The sequence below is a fragment of the Dromiciops gliroides genome, chromosome 4, assembly GCF_019393635.1.
Source record: "Dromiciops gliroides isolate mDroGli1 chromosome 4, mDroGli1.pri, whole genome shotgun sequence".
Lineage (NCBI taxonomy): Eukaryota > Metazoa > Chordata > Mammalia > Microbiotheria > Microbiotheriidae > Dromiciops > Dromiciops gliroides.
In genome coordinates this window covers 417,793,485-417,817,841 of record NC_057864.1, presented here as the reverse complement: position 1 = coordinate 417,817,841, position 24,357 = coordinate 417,793,485, and the positions used below count along the sequence as shown (strand labels likewise).

Below are 24,357 nucleotides of genomic sequence, written 5' to 3'. Positions count from 1 at the left end.
GGCTTAAATATTAGCCAGGTGATAGATGTCACCCCCACAGAGCTGCTGGTATTATGAATCATTAGCTCAATAGCATTTCTTGACACTCATACCTAGAATGAGATTCAGAAAAATATAAATTATAGTCCTATAATATTTAACCTTAAGATGTGTCAGCACCAATTGCTCACCTTCCTCTTTCCTGTCTTTATGGCTCATAAAATTGGAATCCTGGAAATGTGCCTGATAGTTTCCAATTAGAAATAAAAGGCAGGATGGTCATATGTTTAGCAGAGTACCTTGCTCCCACATCAAATTAAATTATATTTGAATACATTGTGAGCCTAGTTACTTCAAGAATTTCAAGCCTTTGCCTCAGCTAGAATCACGATCAAAGAATCCGGTTACAGGGACCATCTAGTTCCAAGGCCATCTAGTTCAACCTGTAGCTGAACAAGAATCCCTTCTATGATTTATTCATCTTAGAAGCATTTATTAAACACTTACTATACATGAGAAGGGGTTATCCAAACTTTACTTGGACACCTCAGGGGAAGGAGAGAACCTACTTCTTTCTGAGCTATCCCATTCCATTTGGGTATGGAATTAATTGTTCATTAGTTTTTTCTGACATTAACCCTAATTTTCCCTGTCCAGCAACTATCCCACTGCTCCTGGTTCTGCTGGCCAAGCCCAAGCAAAACAAGAGGGGAGAAATACCAGGATAGTGAATCAGGGCCTTGAAGCTATGTCATAGGGGGATCAATTGTTGGAACTGGATGTTTTCAGTCTGCAGAAGAGAAGACTCATGGGAGACATGGGGTAGCCATCTTCAAATATCTGAAGACTTGGCATGTGGAGACAGGATTTGTGTTTCTCTGTTTGGTCCCACAGGTTAGAAGAACCAGGAGCAACACGTGGCAGTGACCAAGAGGCCAATATAATTCTGCTTGCTATGAGGTCAAGTGTTTTCACTATGTGGGCTTTCCAGAAGTGGAAGGGGCTGCCAGGCCCATCTCATGGGAGGTCTTCACAGAGAGGCTTGATGACAACATGTTCATAGTGGAGATTCCTTTCCTGTACTCATTGGATGAGAGGGCTGCTGAACTTCCTTCCAACTGTTCAATCCTGTGAAGTCAAATGACTTCCACAGTTCAGTTCCTCAAACACTTGATGACCATTATTATCATGTCTAGGAGTCTTTTCTCCTGCAAGTTGAACTAGTCATATTCTTAAAGTTTTTTGAAGATAGAGAACTGGATTAGCCTTAACATCAGGGCGCTCTCTCCATGTACTACTGCTGTTCTCTTTTATCCTTTTCTTAATTTAGGTTGCATACTATTGACCACTGAGACATAATGCTCATTTAATTACCTCATTTAATTTGACATTCAGACCTCTAAGGGACTAAAGATGATCAGTTCTTTCTATTTCTTTCTTGAATAGCTGATAATGGGATTAAGGAGAATTTATTATAGCAGGTTTATAAATGGACTTTTTTCCTCAGTCCTGGCAAACAGTTACATGTCCGCCCTCACAGGCAGGCAGTGAAGTCTTTCCAGGTACTGTAACATAGACAGCCATCATTATATCAATACAGAGTCAGGTAGGAAAACACTTATTAAAGTCCCTAGGAGAGTTGCATTGTTCTCAAAAAGCTCAGCAATATTTGTTCTAGGAAGTGGATGAAGAGAGAGAGATTAACAATGCTATCATTAGGCTCCCTATGCTTCCTACAGCTGTCAACCTTCCCAGGAAAGATCTTAGAGAGAGGCAGCACTCACTGTCCATCTGGGGGCTACAGAATGCTTCCAGGCAGTCATGACTTGCCAAATTTCTGACTAGTCCTATCCTATGCTGACCATTTTCTTGAGTCAACTTTATGGTTACCTAATAAATCACACACAGGCCTACAAATGAAGTAAATGGGAGAAATTTACTGACCTAAACATACATCTCAAAATATTAGTTAAGGATCTAATCATTTAAAAGCTTCATTAAAACAGTATTGGTCAGGGACAGCTAGGTGGCGCAGTGGATAAAGCACAGCCCTGGAGTCAGGAGGACCTGAGTTCAAATTCGGTCTCAGCCACTTAACACTAGCTGTGTGACCTTAGGCAAGTCACTTAACCCAAATTGCCTCACAAAACAAAACAAACAAAAAACCAAAATAAAAACAGTATTAGTTCCTGTTGGTATAACCAACTAATAATATCTTTTTTTGGAGAAAGAAAATCTAAAGATTGACGTCAAAATCCTGTGCTATTAGCGTAATGTCATAGAAGGAGAATTTGGAGTCTGAATCTCAAATGTGCCACTACTTGTATGACCTTGGGCAAATCATTTAACCTTTAATAATAATAGCCACCATGTATATTAGCACACTAAGGTTTGCCAAGCATTTTACCTATGTAATCTCATTTGATCCTCACAACAACCATGTGGGATAGTTGCTCTTATTATCCCCATATTACTGATGAGCAAATTCTGGTATAGAGATGTTAGGTGACTTGTCCAGGGTCACATAGCTTAAGGTCTGAGTCAGAATTTGAACTCAGGCCTTGCTGACTCCAACTCCAGCACTCTTATGTACTGTGTCACCTGTGCCTGAGTCTGAAGTTTCTTCATCTATCAAATGAAGTGGGGTGGGGGTCGGGGGGGGGGGAAATATGGCTGAGTTCCCATCCAGCTCGCTCTTTCGTTCTTATTAAGTATTTTTGTGGAAGGAGATGGAAGAAAATCACTGGTGGAAAGTTTACCCCGCCACCTTCAGGAGGAAGGTAAACAATTTGAAATTCCTTAGTGATTCCCTGTTCTTTTAGGTAAAGTTTGGATGAAGCAATTAAACTTGGCCTGATCAGCTAGATGGATACAGGAAGCATTAATGAATGAGAGACACTTTGTGTCCTCTAGCCTGCTTTGGCTCCTGAGCTTGCCCTTTCAAATCTTCTTCCCCAGCTAAGTCTAGGGTTCACATGCACTAGATTTCTTAGCAGCACTTCAACTCTAGTGCTTTTCTTAGGACAAATGCTCTTAGGTTTATTTTAATATTCAAGCTTCATAGATTGCAGAGGAAGACTTGGTGACTGAAATCTTGGATTCTATCTCCTGATTTATGCATTAGTACCCGAGTGGCTGATCTGAGATAATCTTTCTTTACAGCCTGATGCTATTTTTTTGCACAGCATGTCATAGGAATGGCTTTCCCTGCTCTGAGGTGGTGTCATCATGAACTGTGGCTTAAGGCAGATAGGTTGGTAATTATGTTTCAGGCAAACTTAATAGAAAACCAAAAACAACTCCGACACCTTTGGATTTAGAAATGGATACCTTGAAGCAAGCCCAGTTTATTAGTAGTATGAGTGATAGACTTTTATATAGCATCTTAAAGTTTGCAAACAGCCCTTCAAAGGAGAGAGCATAGGTATTGGTAATCCCCATTGGAAACATACGGAAACTAAGCTAAAATGAGGTTAAGCGATTTTGCTCAGCTAATAATAAGTGATGAGGTAAGATTTAATGGGGGGGGGGAAGAGAAGTTGGAACAAAAAGTTTTTAAAAAATTGATGTTAAAATTTTGTTTTTACATATATTTTGGGAAATAAAATTCTATTCAAAAAATAATTTAAAAATGTTTTTTGTTATTCTGTACTTGGAAAATGCCAGCAAATATGAATATTTCCCTTTACAAAGAACAGAGAATTGTACATGAAACCATGAATCTCTATGATGCACAGGGTTTTGTTGTGTTTTTTTTAAGTATATGACATTCAGCATATTCATTCCAAAGCTGTTCCGCTTATCTGTGTTTCCTTCTGAATTTCCTTCTATTCTGTGCACTTTAAAAAAAGTTTGACTGATGCTCTTATAATTTTTTTTGCACTACTATCATTTACCCTCATCTACCTACTCACAAATTTAAAAACCAAAACCAAAACAACCCTCCCTTTCGACCAAGCAAAATAAACCCCAGCACTGGCCATGTCTGCCCACTATTTCAAAATGCCTCCCAATATACAGTAATATCATATCCTGGTAATAATTTAGGATGCTTTTGCTTCTATTGTGCTTTTCCCAGAGATAATGCTTCTAGGCAGGACAACACAGAGTTCATGGGTACATGAAATGTCTTTCATATGCATTTCCAGCATTTGTTCTGAATTGATCCCTTGTTTCTCAATTGCATCCATTTTGGAATCAAGATTAATAACCTGTTTGGTCAGTTTTGTCCACCCTGGGAGCTAGAGTTTTTGTTTTGATTGTGTCCTTTCATTCTTGCATCAGTTTTCTCTAAATGTTCCAGGAGTGAGGTCAGGGATGGCTCTAGTGACAGGGAGTGACTATATGAGGTAGAGATCTGCCTTTGGACCTCTTTTTTCACCCCTTCTTTTTCTTTTTTTAAAGTATTTTATTATTTTCCAGTTACATATGAGGATAGTTTTCAACATTTGTTTTCACAGGATTTTTAGTTCCAAATTTTTTTCTCCCACCCTCCCTTCCCTCCCTCCTCCCCAAGATGGAAAGCTGTCTGATATAGGTTGTATACGTACAATCACATTAAACATATTTCTACATTAGCCATTGTGTGAAAGAAGAATCAGAGCACAAGGGAAAAACCTCAAAAAAGAAGGAAAAAAAACAGTCCAGAAGTAGAGACAGTATGGTTCAATCTGCATTCATAATTCACAGTTCTTTTTTTCTGGATGTTGAGAAAATTTTCTATCATGAGTTCTTTGAAACTGTTTTGGATCATTGCACTGCTGAGAAGAGCCAAGTCTATCCCCATTGTTCATCATACAATAATGCTGTTACTGTGTACAATATTCTCCTGGTTCTGCTCCTCTCAGTCAGCATCAGTTCATGTAAGTCCTTCCAGGTTTCTCTGAACTCCTCCTGTTCATCGTTTCTTACAGCACAATAGTATTCATATCCCCGCTTCTTTTTCAGGGATTTTCCTACTCAAGAAAGAGGCCTTTGGTTCTGGTACAAGTTGGGTAAAGCTGTCAGGAGCTCAGAGGGAGGATAGAGTGTCTTCTAGCAAGCACACAGATAGGAAGGACACAATTTCTTTTCTTTTTTGATAAATGACTTGCACAGGCTCACATAGCTAATAAGTGTATGGGGTCAGAGTTGAACTCAGGTCCTCCTGATTCCAGGATGGGTTGCTGAATCTACCAGGCCACATAGCTATCTGAAGCCACAATTTCCAGTTGTGATACCTGTCAGTGGCCTGGGGACACCATCCTTGACCTTTGGAAAGTTAACCTACATCTTCTGCTGCTGCATTCCATATAACTGGGTTGTTAGTAAGCTGCTTAACTGGGTATACCCAGGACTCAGTCCCTGATTGACCTTGAATCAAACAGCTAACACAGCAGTCTTCTAAATCTACAGGGTCCTCCCCCAGTCATTCAAGTCAGTCGAAAATAAATCATTAAGTGTTAACTGTGTGCAAGGCCCTGTACTAAGAGCTGGGGACATAAAGGGAAAACACACAGTCCCCTCTTCCTTGGAAGTCAGTCTAACAGGGGAGACAGTATGCAAATAACTAGGGTATGACTGGTCAAGACAGTTTTTCTTGGCCTCAGTTTCTCATCTGTAAAATGAGGGAGCTGAACTAGATGGCCTCCTTGATGTCTTTGAATTCTAAATTGATCATCTTATGATCGGTATGTGACCTTAGGCAAATCATTTCGCTTCCCTGGGCCTCAAGTTTCCTTATTTTTAAAATGAAGTAATTGAGGTGTCTCCCAGCTCTGTATCTCTGTTGTTATGATCTTTCCTACCCTAGAGGAGCTTATCAGTTGATCAACAAACATGTATTTATTCAATCAATCAATAATCAATGTCTTTATCAAACTCCTTTATGTGGTAGGCAAACAAGTACAAAAAGTGAAGCATTATGTCATGATGAGCTTTCATTCTAATAGGGGAAACCAGTGCATATAAAAACCATGTACAGCATAAAAGGGGTATATATCTCTATCTGTATCAGAGTTTCTTAACCTGTTGTGTCATGGACCACATTGGCAATCTAGTGAAGCCAACAGTCGTCTATTTGTCAGAATATTTTTTTATGTGTAACATACATAGAATTACAAAAGAAATCCAATTATATTGGAATTGTGGTTTGGTTGTTTTCTCTTGTGTCCAAGTTTCTGTGACTTCATTTAAAGTTTTTTTAGCCAAGATAGTGTTGCGGTCTACCATTTCCTTTTACAGGTCATTTTACAGATGAGGAAACTGAGACAAAAAGGATTAAGTGACTTGCCCAGGATCACTCAGCTAGAAGGGTCTGAAGTGGAATTTCAGCTAACCAAGATAAGTATTCTTGACTTAAGGCCTGGCACTCTATCCAAAGCGAGACCTACTTCCCCCAATAGGGAAAGTTATCAAAATATACCTTTTTTAAAAAACAACGATTACGTGGACTTCCGGCTAAGCACTCCTGATTTGCTATTGATTTCCGAACAAAGTAGCTAAATGCAAGGGAGTTTGGGAAGGAGTGGCTAGGAAGGAGGTGGGGGTTGGGGGTGGGAGCAAAGGAGGACCAGCATAGGCTTCCTCCATTGCAAAGGCACAATGAGGGGTCACGGAGTCCTTCCAATGACCTAGCTGGTTCTGCACAACGTCCTGACCAATCAGTACCTGGTGGGAAACATTTTTACTACAAAGTATTTGGCCCCAGGACCAGAGCAGCAACTGCTCAATGAAAGAGTCTCGGCTGCCCTCTGGCTGCAGGCTAGTTGGTGCGCGTGGCTCATACAAACCGCATGCTCTGACCGCACGCGCCCGACCACACAGAGCACTTCACAGCTGACTACCTTAAGGCCAGTCCTACACCTGCTCACAGCTTCCAGGTAGGCTTCCCCGCATGCAAAGAGGACGCGAGGGAGAAGCTGGAGGTCCTCAACAAGCAAGCCCCCACCGGCCCCCCCTAGCCTTGCTCCACCTGTTACTTGGGGAGCCTAAGCCCCGCCCCCTCCGGCTCCGACCAATCCGCAGGCCCTGGGGGCGGGCCACGTGGCGAGCGGGAGGCTCGGTGGGGGCGGGGCGGCCGCAGCTCGAGGGCAGGGGGCGGGGGAGCCGGGGCAGCCTCCTCAGTCTCTAGTGAAGGCGGCGGTGGCAACGGCCATAGCTACTGTGCTGGAGCTGGTCCTCCGAGCTGGCCCTGGGAGGACGGACTCTGCCCCGTTGACAGTGGGCTGCGAGGACCTCCATGTCCGCCCTGCGTACCTGTTGCTCCACCAGTGAGTGTCACCCAGCCCCGCAACCCCGCCGCTGCCGTGGGGGAGGAGGAGGCGGGCCCCCTCAGGTCCCCCGCGCCAGGCTCGGGGTCCCGGAGCTGAGCGAGGGTCGCGACCTCGGGGCGGGCCCTCGGGGAGTTATTCGCGGGATCCCCCTTCACAGCTCGGCCCCGTGCGGAGCTTGCGGGACCGGGCAGGGCAGCCGGTGCGGAACCGGCTCCGGGCACAGCCTCCGCCTTCGGGGCCCAAGGCTGGGTGGGCGTCCCCGGGACCGTCGGCCGGGAGTCTGTCCTGCCCGTCGCTTCTCCCGCCGGAACTGGAAGTCGGGGCCCCTGCGCCCGCCGTGGGGCTTTGGCGGGGAGCGGGGGCGCCTAGAGGCTCCTTGAGGCTAACCCAGCGGACGACTGCGGGGCCTCGTGCGCCCCTACTTACCTTTCCTGACCTGTTTCCCCCTTCCTTGTTCCGCTGCCCTTCATCCTTTTCCCTCCCTTCTTCCTCCTTCCCGCCTTCCCTCGTCCTTTTCCCCTCCTTTCTTCCTCCCTCCCTTCCCCCTTTCTTCCTTTCCTCCTTCCTCCCTTCTTGCTCCTCTTCTTCCTTCCTTGCCTCTCTTTCCCTTTTCCTTCTTTCCCTCTGGCCTCTCTTCTTCCTTCCACCTTCCTTCCTCCCTTCCTTCCTGTTCCCCCTCCTTTCTAACGTCTTCTCTTCCCCCTTCTTCCTGTCACCCTCTTCCCTTCCCTCCCTCGGTTCCACACTGTCCCCCAGCCCCCCGTTTCTCTTTCCGAAGCCCTCTCGCTGCTCTCCCCGCTCCATTCCCATTCTGGGCTGCAGAATGAGCTCCACCACGGCCTGGCCACGGCTCTGAGGGAGGCAGGAGCCCCTGGCCGCCCACCCACCCAGGGGCCGGCTTGTTAGAAAAGGGAGGAGGGATTCCGAATTAGCTGGAATCGTGGGCGGGGCCCGGGAGCTTCCTCTCGCAGCTCCCACCGCCCTCCCAGGAGTGGTGGGTGACTGGGCACGGGAGAGCCCCACTCTGCTTGGAAAATCGTTTTCGAAGAGCCGATTTGGTCGTGGTGAACTGAAATGCCACTCTGCGTGCCCCCTCCCCTGGACCTGAACGGTTTGGGACAGTGCGCTTTGGCTTATTTTAGATTGGAGGAAGGTGGGGGTGGGGAGAGGGACAGCTAGCGCCAGGCCTCCCAAACAAACTTTTAGGACTATCTGGCATATCTCATGCTGTAAGAACCTACCTGGTCGCCAAAATGTGCTGAAAGAGCAGATTGCTGAAATAACAGGCACATCCTTGTTATAATATCTCCTGAGGATGAAATGGTGAGGTGAAAGTGCGAAGATGTTGATATTAGTTGAATACTTCGTTTCTTAACTAGGAAATATTGCCATCATAAACTACCTTTTTTTTTTTTTGAGGGAGCAATACTGGTGACCCAAGTCATAGCCAGAAATCGGTAGGAAACTTCACCCATAAGATCAGAGCTGAGAGGGTCTTGAGACTTGTCTATTCCTTCTTTTTTTAAATTTTATTTTAATTTTTTTTTTTACGGGGCAATGGGGTTAAGTGACTTGCCCAGGGTCACACAGCTAGTAAGTGTCAAGTGTCTGAGGCCGGATCTGAACTCAGGAACTCCTGAATCCAGGGCAGGTGCTTTATCCACTGTGCCACCTAGCCGCCCCTGTCTATTCCTTCTTATTTGGGGGGGGGTGGGGCAGGGAGGGGACTGAGGCGGTCCAGTGATTTGGCCAAGGTCTTGTCATACTCTTAGTATCAGAGTTGGCATGTGGACCTTTGGCCCTAGAGCCTTTGTTCTTTCCATAGTACCACGCTGCCTCAGGTCAAGTTAGGATTCCCCTACTGTAGTGGCAAGAACACTGGATTTGGAGTCTGAGGGCCTGGGTTCAAACTTTGGCTTTTCCTGACTACTGTCTGTCTGTGTGACCTAGGTTCAGTCTGTCTCCTCTGGTCCCACCTTAGATCTCCAGGCTCTTCTAGTTGAAAATCCTGCAGCGCCCATTCTGTAACAAGGCATTTTTGCACGCGTGATATATTTTTGATATCTGCATTCAGTGAAATGAATCAACAGACATTTAGGAAACACTTGACTCTTTGCCAGGTCCTTTGCTAAACTCCGGGGCTACCAAGAAAGGCACAACCATTCTCTGTTCTCCAGCAGTGTGCACTCTAATGAGGCAGTCAGCATGTAAACAGAGAAGTAACAGACATGTGATTTAGAAGGCAAACCATGCCAGAAAAGGTACTAGTAGTATTTTGGATGAGCTGTAGGGGCTGGGGGTGAAAAGGGCTCCCTGCACATTTGGGGAGAGTTGTCCAAATGTCTTTTGCTCAGGTGTCTGATGGCACAGTTCAGGCTTTGCCTGGGGGCCCTTTGGCAGGTCTTTGAAAGTGCTGGTTCCCGTTTCTGTATTTTTCCTTCAAAATCTACAACAAATACTGTGGTTTTGAAGTGACATGATAAGAGAGTGAGCATAAAATTCTGTATCAATTTAATGTGGAAATACTTTTAAAACTAATTTCCTGAGGAAGCAAAATTTCCAGTTAAGAAACTGAACTGGAGAATATTCCTGTAGAATATCCCTATCCTGTCCCAGCTTCTTCAGTCTCTGTCTTAGGTGGCTCTTCAGGCCAGGTGTCGGGAGAGAGATGGATTGAATCCCATATCTGACATTACTAACTGGATGTGTGATCCTGGGCAGTCACTCCTGCTATGTGCCAGGCACTGATCTAAGCCCAGGGGATACAAAGAGACAAGTGAAATGGGCCTTGCCCTCAGGGAGCTTCTGTTCTGTCTTGGGGGAGACAACCTCTACCCAGATGAGACATAGACAACAGGAAGGCAAGGTAGCTTAGGGAAGGAGGGCAGTACCAAGTGAGGGCATCAGGGTCAGCTTGGCTTGGAGTAGAGGAGTGACATGGTCATACCTGAGCTTTAGGCAATTGATGGATTAGAGTGAGGAGACCTCAGGCAGGAAAACCAAAGAGAGGAGGTGAGAGGTGATGAGAACTTGAGCTGGAGTAGTGAGAAGGGGAGGTTAGGCCATCGAGATGTGATAGGAAGAAGATTTGGAAACTGACTGAATTACATAGGGTGAAGAAAAGGGGATGAGGTTAAATACCCTCTTCAGCTTGGACTGTCTGTTGAATCTTCTTCATCAGAATGGGAAATAATACCTTTGGTGAGGAGACCTCTCCCGGTTTTATGCTTTGCCCAATGTTTATCGTCCAGGAGTTTTTAGGGTTACTTTATTTCAAGGAACCGGGACTGATTTTGATGAAGGAATGAATGGTAAAACTGGATAAACCTTCCTTATTTAGAGCTGCAAAATGCCAGAGATAAGAATACTGGCAAGGCAGACAGTCCTGCACTCAGGGAGTTTACATCCTAATGGGGGTGGGGGAGGAGACCAACCCATAAAGAAGAGCCAGCCAGCTTGAGAGTAGGCTTTGAGTATTCCTGGTTTGGAAATGGCCAGCAAGTGGCTGAGCTGGTGTAGAGCCCAGCATCACAGCTACAGAATGGAAGGTTCTATGGGAGGAGAATGAGCATGAGGGGCAGTGCTGCAGTGGCAGCGTTGATTCAGGTGGAGATGACTGGAAAGATTTTGTACACAAAGGAGAATTTGCATAGAGATCCATTGTTACTATTGTGCTCTCAGTGTGAGATTTTTTGTGTGTGTTTTTGGCATCTTCTTTTTCAAACACCTTGTTTATATCAGCCCTCAACAACCTCAAACTTGTGTTAGCTCCAGTATGAATCTCTTTTCTATTGTTTACTCTGTCCTGTTGTGGTTGCTTTTCTTATCTTTGTTCTCTTCAGGGGCATTTCTCTCTCACCTGTAAGCATATCTGGGATTGTGATCCTAGGATCTGTGTGTGGGAGTTAATTATTTTTATGGAGAATATATTGATTTTTATCAAATTAAGCAAATCAATGCTCTCATACAATTTAGACACACTTTATTGAAACACATTTGCATCATTGTCATTTTTGCATATAGATCCGAAGTAGATTTTTCATTTTGGAAAGACGAAGAATAAAGGGAGATATGTGAGTTAATATTCATTATTTCAGCAATATGGGGTGAATATGGGTCTGTTTACACCATTTTAGGGAATACTAGATATAAGGACATTCCTGAGCTTGAAAGAAGGGGGGGAGGGGCAAGCTTTAAGATAAAAGGGACACATTTTACTGTGAATAAACTTACAGAACTTTTTGCCCCAAGAAGTTGTATAGGCTAAAGATAAAAATGTTAAAGAGCAATTTAAACAGATAGATTACTCACAGATAGATGTTCAGAAAAAATAGGGTTACTTTAAAGGTCATCATTTAGGCATGAGGTCATGACCTGAAGGACAACCATGCTTTTGCCAGTAATGTTTTCACAGTCTTTGAAATAAAGTAATGGGAACTTAAATAGTATTTATTGTGTTCCCATGTACTTAATAATTGTCTTCTTTTATCTTGAAGGATTTTTGTTTTATGTCACCAGTTTTCTGTTACTGAATTGATTTCAGATGCACTACAACAAATGTGATTTTTAGGCTGAATGGTGAAAGCAACAAGTATGGTTATCATTTGCCTGATTCTCTGAAATCTCTTTGCTCTTTCTAATTCTGGAAACTAGGGAATGTTGCACTCCTCCAAGAGCAACTTTTTGAGCAGCAAAAATTTCAAAGCATATTGATGAAACAGCTCTGTTATTGATCTGGAGAAAGTGAAGCAGTTGGTTAATGATGTCAGAAGTTTGGCAGTTGTTGCTCTGTTTGAAAGAAGCTATCCTCTCTGAAGGTGTGTACCAGCCATTTTGTCTTAGAAGCATCCCAGGAATAGAAAACCAAATTTATATGTAACTAGTTATATTTACATGTATTTAACACTAACAGTAACAAAATTTCCCTTAAGTTATTGACTGTCTATTACTATTATTTTTAAAAAATATGAATGATGTTTATTTGAAATGGTAGTTGTGACTATGGGGTGCTTTGCTTCTTAATTCAAAACAGTGCCAATTTGGGAGAGAGAAAACTTGAGGGCTTTGTAGTTTAACCTTCTCAAGTTAACTTTAACACAATTCATTGATTTTTAGTAGACTAATGGTTTTACAGTTCAAAACTCATTATTGACTTTTTGGCCTAGATTCAGTTTCCCAAAGTATTAAAATTTTTCCATGATCATTAGATTTGAATTACTTTCTTCCCAAATTAGGCTTGTTTTAGTTTAACTTTTTTTTTTTTTTTGTGAGGGAATTGGGGTCAAGTGTCCTGCCCAGGGTCACACAGCCAGCAAATGTCAAGTGTCTGAGACTGGATTTGAACTCAGCTCCTCCCGATTCCAGGGCCAGTGCTCTATACACTGTGCCACTTAGCTGCCCCTTTAGTTTAACTCAAGTCGTCCATTACATCAAAGCACAATCAGAAGTTTCAGTCCTTTTACCCAAAAGGATAGAAATGACTCTTTAAGGTTTCACCCAGGAAATTTGTCTTGGGAGAAAATCAATATTTTCCTGTGGAGTGATTTTGCAGGGGAAAATATACTCCTGTAAGCAATCAGCAAACATTTATCAGTTCCCTAGAATGTTCTAGGCACTGCTATGCAGTAGCAATACAAAGATGAAATGGAAACCATTGCAGCTCTCAAAGGACTTACTCTTTAGTGGCAAAGGCCCATAACAATGAAAAAGTTTACAAATATAGATAACATCTTTTTGTTTGGGGTTGTTGTTGTTGTTTTTGCTATTTTTTGTTTGTTTTGTTTTGTTTTTTGGTGGGGCAGTGAGGGCTAAGTGACTTGCCCAGGGTCACACAGTTAGTAAGTGTAAAGTATCTGAGGTCAGATTTTAACTCGGGTCCTCCTGAATCTAGGACCCGTGCTTTATCCACTGCGCCACCTAGCTGCTCCCAGGTAACATCATTTTGAAGAAAAGGCACTTGCCAGCTGGGGAATCAGGAAAAGCTTCAAGTAGAAGGTGGTGTCTAGCAGAGCTTTCAAAGAACCGAGAGGCTTTAAGAGCCAAAGGTGAGGAGGGTGAGCATTCCAGGCAAGGGGAGAGCCAGTTGAAAGGCATGGGGATGGAATGTTGTATGTGAGGAACAGCAGGAAGGCTGGACTGTGTAGAATGTAGTGGTGGGGAGGCAGGAAGGGAAAGCTGGAGCCAGGTTGTGCAGAGGACTTTCAAAGACAAATGGGTATTTCCATCTCACCCTACAGGCAACAGGGAGCCACTGAAGTCAGAGAGTAGAGTAGGGGAGTGACATGGTCAGGTGTGTGCTTTGAGAAGATCACCTTAGCCCACTTAGAAGGCCATTAGGACAAATGAGGTAAGAGATGTTGAAGACTTGAATTAGGGAGATAGGCATGAGAGGAGAGAGGAGAAGATGGCTGTGAGAGAGAGTAAGGAGTCAAGGACAGTGCCCAGGGTGTGACTGAGAATGATGTTAGGTAGCCCCAGCAGAAAGAGAGATGTTTTTATGAGTAAAGATAATGTGATTTAGTGGATAGCATGGTAGCCTTGAAATCAAGAGGACTTGAGTTCAAATCCAACCTCATACTCTTACTAGCTGTGTGACCCTGATCATGCCGCTTACCTTCCATAGAGCTGTTTCTTCATTTGTAAAATGAGGTTAAAATAATTTACTCCTGAGGTTCCTTTCATCCCATGTTCCTATGACTTCTGTTTTGTGTCTTTTGAATTTGAGATGTTGACAGGATGTCTGGTTCAGAGTGTCCAGTGGACAGTTGGAGATGGGTGACTAGAACTTAGGAGAGACTAGGACAGGCTGTATAGATTCAGGAGTTACCTTCATTTATGGTGGTGGTGGTGGTTGTTGAGTTGTTTCAGTCTTTTCTGGCTTTTCATAGGTTTTCTTGGTCAAGATACTGGAGTAGTTTTCCATTTCCTTCTCCAGCTGATTTTCTAGGTAAGGGAAGTGGGGCAGACAAGTTTAAGTGACTTGCCCAGGGTCACACAGCTAGTGTGGCTTAGGCTGGATTTGAACTCGGGTCTTTCTGATTCCAGGCCTGGAACTTTATCTGGTGTACTACCTAACTGCCCAGTTATCTACACAGAGATGATAATTGAACCCTTTGGAAATAATGAAGTCACCAAGAGAGAATAGATGGCCCAGGAGACAGTCATGGGGTCACATGGAATCAGGACATGGGTGGCCAAGCAGGGATGCTGAGTTTTATGCGGGGATCAGGATCTCTTGAGAGTGCTGGAAAGAGGGAGGGAAGAAGAGGGACTTGTTTCATTCAGTTGCCTGGTTTTATGTGTAGATAGTAAATTCTCCTGAAATGAAAGACTGTAAATCCTAATTTTACGATTAGCTTATGACTGCTGCCTTGTCACTTAACTCAGCCTTGCCCTCTTTAATTCTTCTTTTGATAATGAAAAGCAAAAGCAGAGGACTTGGCTTTTTTAAGTAGTTGATTTTTACACTTTGGATGGTATGGGAGTAGAGAATGAAGAGGGATCTTCAAAGGGCATATCACCCAACTCTCTCGTGTTATATTTCATATTAGTAAAATGAGTCTAAGAGAGTCTGAGTGCCTTTTCCTGAGTTACACAGTAAAACACCAGAGGTGGAATTGCTCTGGGTCCAGATGCAGTGCCTCTTTTATTCCACCGCACTTGTAGAATGTTTACCAAACAAAAGTGACCAAAACCAAACCACTTGAGGTGGTAAAATGTTAAAAGGTTCTTTATTGATATAGACATTTATTCTTTGGAATAAACCATCTGCAGAGAAGTTTATCTTGTGCTGTTACTTTTGGGAAAGGAGTAGAAGATAGGTATTAACTCCCCCCCTACTTTTATTTTTTGGTGAGGCAGTTGGGGTTAAGTGACTTGCCCAGGGTCACACAGCTAGTAAGTGTTAAGTGTCCAAGGCCAGATTTGAACTCAGATCCTCCTGACTCCAGGGCCGGTGCTCTATCCATTTTGTCACCAGCTGCCCCTCCCATTATTTTTAATAGCTTAACTTGGAAATATCATTGTGATAGACCAAATGGCAACATTGTTCATCATTTAATGTGCCTTGGAGTGTGCTTGACCCAGATGTCAGGAAATGCATTGATTGGCAGAATCTCAGAAATTAAGAGTTGAAAGAGGCCTTGAAAGGCTTGTTAGTCTTGACTCGTTGGAAAACCAAGAGGAGGCAGCTAGGTGGTGCAGTGGATAGAGCACTGGCCCTGGATTCAGGAGTACCTAAGTTCAAATCCAGCCTCAGACACTTACTAGCTGTGTGACCCTGGGCAAGTCATTTAACCCTCATTGCCCTGCCCCCCCAAAATAAAAGGAAAACCAACAGACTTGAGGTGCAGAGGGGTGCTCCTAAGGGGCACTCTTTTTCCTATACCAGTAAGACACTTTGTCAGATTCCTGGCCCTCTTTCTGTAGGAGACATTATTTTTAGATGAATTCAGTGTTTTGGGGATTTAAATAACTTTGTTCGTTTCCATAGGAAGTAAAATGTTTTTTTTAATCTAAGGTATTCAATTTTAGGTAATATTCATCAGACCTGAGAGGGTATGTGTAAGTTGGTTACTTTTTCATTTAGGATATAGTCCATCCTTTGTTTCCTGCCTGCATCCTTTATCTTCAGTGGCTCATTTTACAAATAGAAAAGGTTGGGTTGTTTGCACTTCTAATCTCTCAAAGCTTTTTATTTGATAATGCTTTTAATTCTTTGACAATCCAGAAAATAGTATGGGAGAGAATAGGTGGCTCTAATGGAAGTAGAGATTAAAATGTAATGTGGAGAAACTAGCAAGAGGAGACTGTCCCAGGAGATAGAACTATTAGAGTATAGAAGAAGCATGTTGAGTCATTGAAATTTAATTAAAAACTGCTTAAGGGTAATGTACAATGTACAAGGAGGCCCTTCCCCCTCCCCCCCCCCAAATCTTAATACTTGATTGCATCTTCAAGAATTAGGATTCCCTGATAGGTACCTATTAAGTACCAATTTATGACAGGCATATTTAGAAGAAATGAACCAATTGGTAACCAGGTATCAGTGAAGGCTTTGATTGGAGTTTATTAACAAAAACTATTATCTGTTCCTGTTACTTTTGATTATTAAAGGTTGAATCATGTTTGTTTTGTTTTTCCAATACCTTTCCAAGGAAAACATAAAATGTGTATCTTTACTGAATAATTCTCTTGGCAAAACCTGTTTGTTTCAGGGCTAGAGGGTTCAGGATATTTTGGGATGTGATAATATGGGCATTTACTTGATAGGGTATTCCTTTTAATTCAGTATTTATTTTATATTCATAGTAGACATCACCTTCTGAATGATGAGAAAATTATTTTAAATGTGGATTTGGGTTTAGTCTTGATAAAAGTTTTCAGTTTATAGTGACCTTCTAATCCCTTCCCTACCTCACAGTATTATTGTGAGCATCAAATGGTAATGACAGAAGTACTTTTAAAATTACAAGTAATATATAAAAATTAGGTAGTATTTTTTATTTCTAGCCCCATCAACCCAGCATATAAACTTTTTGATTTTGGGTACATCATGTGTTAATCTGTGGTTTCACCTTTGATCTAGTAGTGAAGTGGGTATCTCTGAATCAAGGCCCAAAAGTAATTGTTAAAGGTCACTTTTTGGGGGGTGGGGTGGGGTGGGAATGAGGGTTAAGTCACTTGTCCAGGGTCATACAGTTAGTAAGTGTCAAGTGTCTGAGGTTGGCTTTGAACTTAGGTCCTCCTGAATTGAGGGCCAGTGCTTGATCCACTGCGCCCCCTAGCCACCCCTGAAAAGGGCACATTTTAATGTTCTCTTGTCAGGGAATAGAGAGTAGTTGTGTCCATCTCTTCATGTTTTCTCTTTCTCCACTCTGTAAAAAAGATGCACTCATTTTCGCAGTATTAGTTACTTTAACATTTTGTTTGGAATATTTTAATTGTTTAGTTTAGAGATGAGCAGATAACTGTTAATTTGGAAATCCTGAAGGACTCATGATGAAAAATGCTATTGATCTCCAGAGAAAGAACTGATGGCATTTGAATACAGCCTGAAGCATACTGCTTTTCATTTTCTTTTTCTTTGTTTGTTTTTGTTTGTTTTCTTCCACAAAATGACTAATGTGGAAATGTTTTACATGATTGCATGTACACATGTATATATACACATTCATGTATACAGTCACATATACTCATATATCTATATCCCTACATACATGCACATCCATATTAGGTTGTGTACCATTTCAGATGGGAGAGAAAGAAGTATAGAATTTGGATCTGGAAGCTTAACAAGTATAAATAATATTAAAAATAGTTTTGACATGTAATTAGGGGAAAATAAAACATTATTTTTAAAAAATTCCCTATAGATTCTATTTCTCCATAAACTCCACATTTGATGGAAATCCCCTTCTACCATTTGAAAAAATACATTGCTTTCATTGGGCATTCTGAGAGAAACCTGGGGAACCTAATTATATTTCATAGCATTAAAGCTTAAAGTTGCAAGGAGAGTTAGCATGGAAGCAAATTCAAGAGAACTGAACTTCGGAAATATGAATTTGTTTGCAGTTTAGTTACAAAGTCTTTACATCTCACACAAAAACACAGACACAGACACATCTATATCTTTATCTAAAACAAATATATGGCTTTAATTGTCATCCTGGGTGTGAGTGAATTAAATTTCTGTCACGTAATAAAGCATAATGTAGTTCTAGCCTTGATTTTTTTTCATTAATAAATCATGTAACTTTGGGCAAATCACACAACTGCTATTTGGGCCCTCAGTTTTCTCATCTGTGAAACAAGGGGGTTGGACTAGGTGAAATTTACATTCTGGTATCATTCATTTTTTTTGTTCAGATTGTGAAATTAGACACTTTAGTGAATATTCATATTCATCAGGTAAACAAACCATAGCTGTAGAAGTAGATTTATTTGCTAAATATTGAATCTTTTAAACAACTTAGGGAATCAGTCTGTTTTTCAGCTAGGACTTTTTTATTCATGTGTATGTTTATGGTAGTGATTTTGGTCAGCAGTGTTGGTAGAACCCTGGCATCTGAAATAGACTTCTTAGAATAAAAAGTGTTGCTGAACTTATTTCTAAATACTTATGTGCCCTTTTGTGCTGATTTCTTTAAAGGATAAGTTTATGAGTAGACTATATTTCAATTGATTACAATTTTAAAAATGTATAACTTAAAGATGACCAAATTGATGCAGGTTATTGGACTATAGACTCTGTGTTCCTGGTTAGGAAATGGTTATATAGAAATTCTTCTTACTTATTTTCAGCAAAAGGTAGCTAATGTAGTCTACTTATACTTGAGTAGGTGAGGAGTCTGCAGTTTTAGATCTGTCAAGTACCATTAAAGTATATTATGAATAATTACAGGGTAAATTTTGCATCTTATATTAAAATGCTGAAGCACTCAATTATATATGTGTTTAAAGTTTAATTACATCACAGTAGATGAATGTATGTGCACATAGCTACTAATTCAAGTTTGTGGTTGGTGACTACTTTTGGTGTATGTTATTGCATATTTCAGTGGTTCTGTCTAGCTAATTTTAATTAATAAAAATTTTTTGAGGTAATTTCTGGTTTCCCAAATAAGTTTTATATTGTTGATAATGCTTTAGGTATTTATGACTCTTGTTTTCAAAATGTACCTGAACTCATTTCCTAATTATAAACTCATATTTTTCATTATGTCTTCTTTAAGGAATTTATACTGCCTAAGTACTAATATGGAAACTGTTGCTTTAGGAAATGGTTATATATGACAGCAGTGTTAGTTTCATTAAACATTGAATTTGAAGTGGGATGTTATAAGATGAAATTGGCATCTCAAACACATTCCTTAGTGTTTTCTCTCCAAATCTGTTAATTCTTCTGACTTTGATTTCAGTCAGTAAATCAACTAACTTCATTATGTCACACAGTGGAATCTTATTCAAAACTGTATTTTTTTTTACTTCATTTTTTCTTATCTCTCTGATTTGTTCAGCTATTATTTTTCTGCTAAATCCTTTTTCTCTTCTCATTGCCATCTACCTAAAGATCCTTATTTTCCCCTTCTTGTTACACTGCAGACTATTAGAGTAATTCTGACTGGTCTTTTCAGGGTCAGGCACTCCTTTACTTTATCCTTCACATTGTTGTCAGGCTTGTTTATCTGCTGAGGGGTAAAGTGGTTTTGTAAATATCCAAAATGCACTGTGAATGTGAGCTACTTTATGTGATCAGCACTTAAACAATTAGGAAAACAAACCAAATGGGTTGACTACCAGTGCATATTCGCCCTTCTTGAGGACTAGTCAAAGGGGAGTCATATAAGCAAAAGATTTTCTGACACATTATAAATTCTTTGATCATGGCAAGTGTGAAGTAAAGGGAAAACAATTATTCCTTCTAGGTTACTTGTGCCAGAAATTCTTTAATGGTTAGCCTGACATTCAAGGCCTGCAGGTGACAGTATACCAGCTTTATCTCATCCTATTTCTTCTGTTTACTCTAGTAATCTCTGTCCCCAGAACAAACCCTGCTCTTTCCCAACTCTGTCTCTGTTCATATTGTTTCCTGTGTTGTATTAGACTTCCTTGAATTTCTCCTTTTCCTTTATAACCTAACATATAAGCCTGAAGACTTTCCTGATGCCTCCCTAGTCATTAATGACCTCTCTCCTTTTCCAAGTTTTCATGTTATACTTTATATATTTCTAATGCATATCTTTCACACTTGCATTATTGTTTTTTTTCTGTCGTAAGTCTGTGTATTTGTTATATCTGCTTACCAGAATGTGTACTCTATAAGTTGAGTGATATTTTTTCTAAATTCAGGATGAAGAAACTGAAGCCCCAAGAAGGTTAGTGACTTGGCCAATGTCAGGCATCCACAACAAGGGGCACAAGCAAGATGGGAACTCAGGTCCTTACACTATGGATCCAGGTTTCTTGTCATTGAATCCCGTCTGCATTATCCACAGTGGCCAAAGGCCCCCTCACATGGTGTCCTGCACACAGGATCTATTTAATAATTGTTGCTGGAACTGACTTCAGGGCAGTTATGATTTAGAGAGAATGTAGCTCTTTCACATGGAAAGAGATACTCATAATGGGAATATAAACACTGGCCGTCTTAAACTTGGGATAGTTTACTGACCAATGGTCCAGAGATATCAATACCTACTGCTTTCTTGTTTCAGGAGCTTTCATTTACCCTGGATACCATCCTGGGCCAGAATTCACCTGCTGTTCTCTCCTTCCCTGTGTTCCCCCACAACACCATGTGTTAGGCAAGGACCTTTTAGTTTTGTCCTTGAATGGCCAGGGCTTAGCCCAGAGCCTGGCTGTTAATAAATGTTTGTTTAATGATTGAAATGAACAAATGAATGAATGAATGAATGAATGTTGTTGATGTTGCTTAACATCTTTTCCTCTTCTGCTATTGCTGTGTGTATTGGAACCCTCCTTGGACAGGCTCCTTCTACTATGCTGCTTATCTTTTACTTATTCTTCTTCCTTCTCACCCTCATCAAAGGCCAAGGGCAATGGGCTGAGGTCTGAGCAGAGGCTCAGAGGTGAGCAGTCCTAGCAGGCTTTTCTCAAGGTAAATATTAGTACTGTTTCAGTTTGTTTGGGTTCCATAGGCTTTTGGGTGCTGTTGTGAGAACACACCCACTATTTATAACATTGTTTTAATGGGAAAATGCATTCTGGGTTTCAAGCAAATGATTTGTACAAATGAACTTTTAGAACAGAAGCCACTCCTAAGTTAAGGATTGCTTGCTCTGCCCTTGTAGGTAGAGCATGTTTGGTATTCCCAAGGAAGAGAAGTACAACTTATTTCTGGTATTAGGCTCACCTAAGAACAAAACCCATTCCAGAAAGATTTGCTTTAAAACTCTTAAGGAATTTTTGAATGAGCTAATTTTTAAGGAATCGTTTAAATTCTTTAAACATGAATTTAACAGTGTTTCTTCACAGTGCTCTAAAAGAAAGATTGTCATTTCAAAGTTTATTTAATTTCTACAATGAAATTGCGCTACCCTTTTGCGTATAAAATTTTGTACTTGATGTTTAGAAATATCCACTATTTTCATGAAGATAATTTAAGGAAAACTAGAAGTTAATCTATATCTTATTGCTGTAACGTTTCAGTAACTAACAAGGAGAAATAATGAATTTTAAAACAATTTTTATCAGTTTTGCTTTACCTCCCTCCTTATTCATTTGTCACATGCCCTCTAAATGAGACTTTGGTTTTGTTGACATCAAAAAAACTGAAATGCTAACTTCTGTATTGTTAATGAAGACTTTTGAATACGAGAGTATTTAAAAGAACATTCTTTTTCTTTGTAAGATCTTAATTCTTGTTATATATAAACATTCTCTGATAACTTACTTACAAGTCCCATTTTAGTAAGTATCCTGGGTGAAAGGCAGAACATTTGTAGTGAAGAATTGTATGTTGACTTTATAGCAAATCAAGAAGCAGGCATGGAACCTGGAATGAACTCTTTGATATCATTAAATCATAATAAATTCTTTCATTAATAGAACAACCTGCTTGAATTTTGCAGCATCTTGATTGGAATTTAGCATCATCAACTAAGTCTGTTGTTTTTTAGCATCTCTTTGTGCATGAAATAATTCTGATTCCACAAATCTATTTTATTTTAAGAACAGAAAAAGCATCATATATGAAACTGCAAATCTACTAGGTACAGTTGTTTCTTTAAAAACATATGATAAATTCAACCTTTTCTGCTCTAAGATGTACTTTTTGTGTTTCCTTCTGATCTTCCCTTTCTGTCCCTCCTGTGCATTTTAAAATAAATCCTTCCAGTTCCTCTTTTCCAAAGATATTATTACAATCTTCATTCTCTTTCTCATTCCCCGACTCATGAAATGAAGAAAATAATAGTCCCTGTAAAATAAGCATAGTCAAACAAAACAAATTCATACAGTTGCTATGTCTAAAAATAAAATGGTTTCATTTTGCACCTTGCAGCTATCATCTCTGTCAGGAAATGAGTATCATGCTTTATCATTAGTCCTCTGGTACTATAGTTGGTCAGCACATTTTTAAGAATTTTAAATCTTTCACTAGTGTTTCTTTACAGAAGTTTTACTGTATAAATGTTCGTCTGGTTCTGCTCACTTCACCCTCTCTCAGTTGATACAAGTCTTGCCGGTTTGTATGCAACTATCACTTTTATCATTTCTTAGAGCACAATATTTCTTTCATTCATATGTCATAATTTGTTTAACCATCCTTTAAACATTGGGCATCTCCTTTGCTTCCTGCTTTATTACAACAAAAAGCTGTTATAAATAATTTTACATGCGTGAGTCTGCTTTCTCTTTATTTGATATCTTGGGAGTACGGGAATAGGCTTGGTATTGGCATTGCTAGGTATCTAGAAGTTTAGCTACTTAGGAAAGTCGGAATTCTAAATGGCTTTCCAGAATGGTTGGACCAATTCACAGTTTAGCTATATCTAATGTTAATATAACCTTTGATGAGTCTTATTCAGTTTTTAGCCCTTTCTTTATCTTTAAAGAGCCATTGAGGATCCACAGCATGTAAAATAGAAAATAATTTTTAATGTATGTTTTTGATAGTTCAACAGATGAATTAACCTGGGAGCTTTCTATGACCCTTTTTCTTCAAAGCTGAAACTAAAATTAGCTGCTTTGTAACTAATTTAAGGAAGGCACACAGACTTAGGGTTTTAAAACCTTTGTCACTTATAGTTATTTATTCAGCTGAGCCATGCAGTTTAACTGGGTGGATAAAGTTCTGGATAATAAAAGCTGAGGAATCAGAAAATGTTGGTTAGCTCAAGAGAATGTTAAACATGTAAAGTTATAAGGGTTTCTAACTGTCTTCTTAAATGGGTTGGGTAGGTGTTCTTGACACAGAGTGCTGGACTTGGCACTCAGGAAAACCTGAGTTCAAATACAGCCTCAAATATTCACTAGCTCTGTGACTGGGTAAGTCACCTCCCTTTTGCCCATCTCATTTTCCTAAACTGTAAAACAGGGATAATAATAGCACCCAACCCTTAGAATTACTGTGAGAATCAAATGAGTTAGTTATTGTCAAGCTTTTAGCACATGTCTGGCACAAAGGAGGTACTACATATGTGTTGGTTGTTGTGGTGGTAGTGATACCAGTAGTGCTCATAGCAGTGAAGTGACTGGGGCAGCTAGGTGGCACAGTGGTTAAGGCACCGGCCCTGGATTCAGGAGGACCTGAGTTCAAATCCAACCTCAGACACTTGACACTTACTAGCTGTGTGACCTTGGGCAAGTCACTTAACTCTCATTGCCCTGTGCCCCCCCCTCAAAAAAAAAGAAAGAGAGAAGTGAAGTGACTTGATGTAGGTCACTAAGCTCATTGGGTGTCTAGTACTCCAAGACCACTCAGCTAATTTAGTATCAAGTCTGTTCTATGAACAGGCTTGTTCCTATGTAGTCTAGCTGAATTCTTCTATCACCTGTGTAATTAAGATAGGTTGATCCCATATATATTTTCACTAGTTTAAAAGTTCTTTCTTACTTCATTCTGTCATATTTTTGTTAAGATTGATAGCATTTGGGGGGAGGGGGCAATAAGGATTAAGTGACTTGCCCAGGGTCACACAACTAGTAAGTGTCGAGTGTCTGAGGCAGAGTTTGAACTCAGGTCCTCCTGAATCCAGGGTGGGTGCTTTATCCATTGCATCCCCTAGCTGCCCCATTGATAACATTTTTGCACATTCTGAAAATCATCAGGATCTTTCCATTTCAAAGTGTCTAAACAGAAATAAAAGTCAGTATAATTAAGTATTGTCTTTTTGAAAGGTCATGGAAAATGCCATGACTTTCTTATTTATTCAAAGATATCCATGAAGTGTTTGCAATCTAAACACTGTGGCATTTTGTATTAGCTTCTGAGAACCAGAAAGTAGAACTGACTAATCTGTTTTCAATTGATAAACTGAATGAAACAAAACATGAATAACTTCAGTGATGAAACTCAAAATAGATTGAAATTTAGATTTCTGTCTTGCAAGGAAATGAATTACACAAACAAGGAACTGAAAAAATGAAAGATTTTCATGTT

At 40.6% G+C, this 24,357-nt stretch overlaps 1 protein-coding gene across 1 annotated transcript in view; it reads left to right on the top strand.

Moving 5' to 3' along the window:
- Nucleotides 1-7,913: 7,913 nt before the first annotated feature.
- Nucleotides 7,914-24,357, top strand: part of LOC122753366 (rho GTPase-activating protein 29-like) — a 68,356-nt gene continuing 51,912 nt past the window's right edge. Inside the window, exon 1 of the mRNA XM_044000732.1 lies at nucleotides 7,914-8,343. The gene's annotated coding sequence lies outside the window, so the exon portion shown is untranslated. The remainder of the gene's footprint in view (nucleotides 8,344-24,357) is intronic.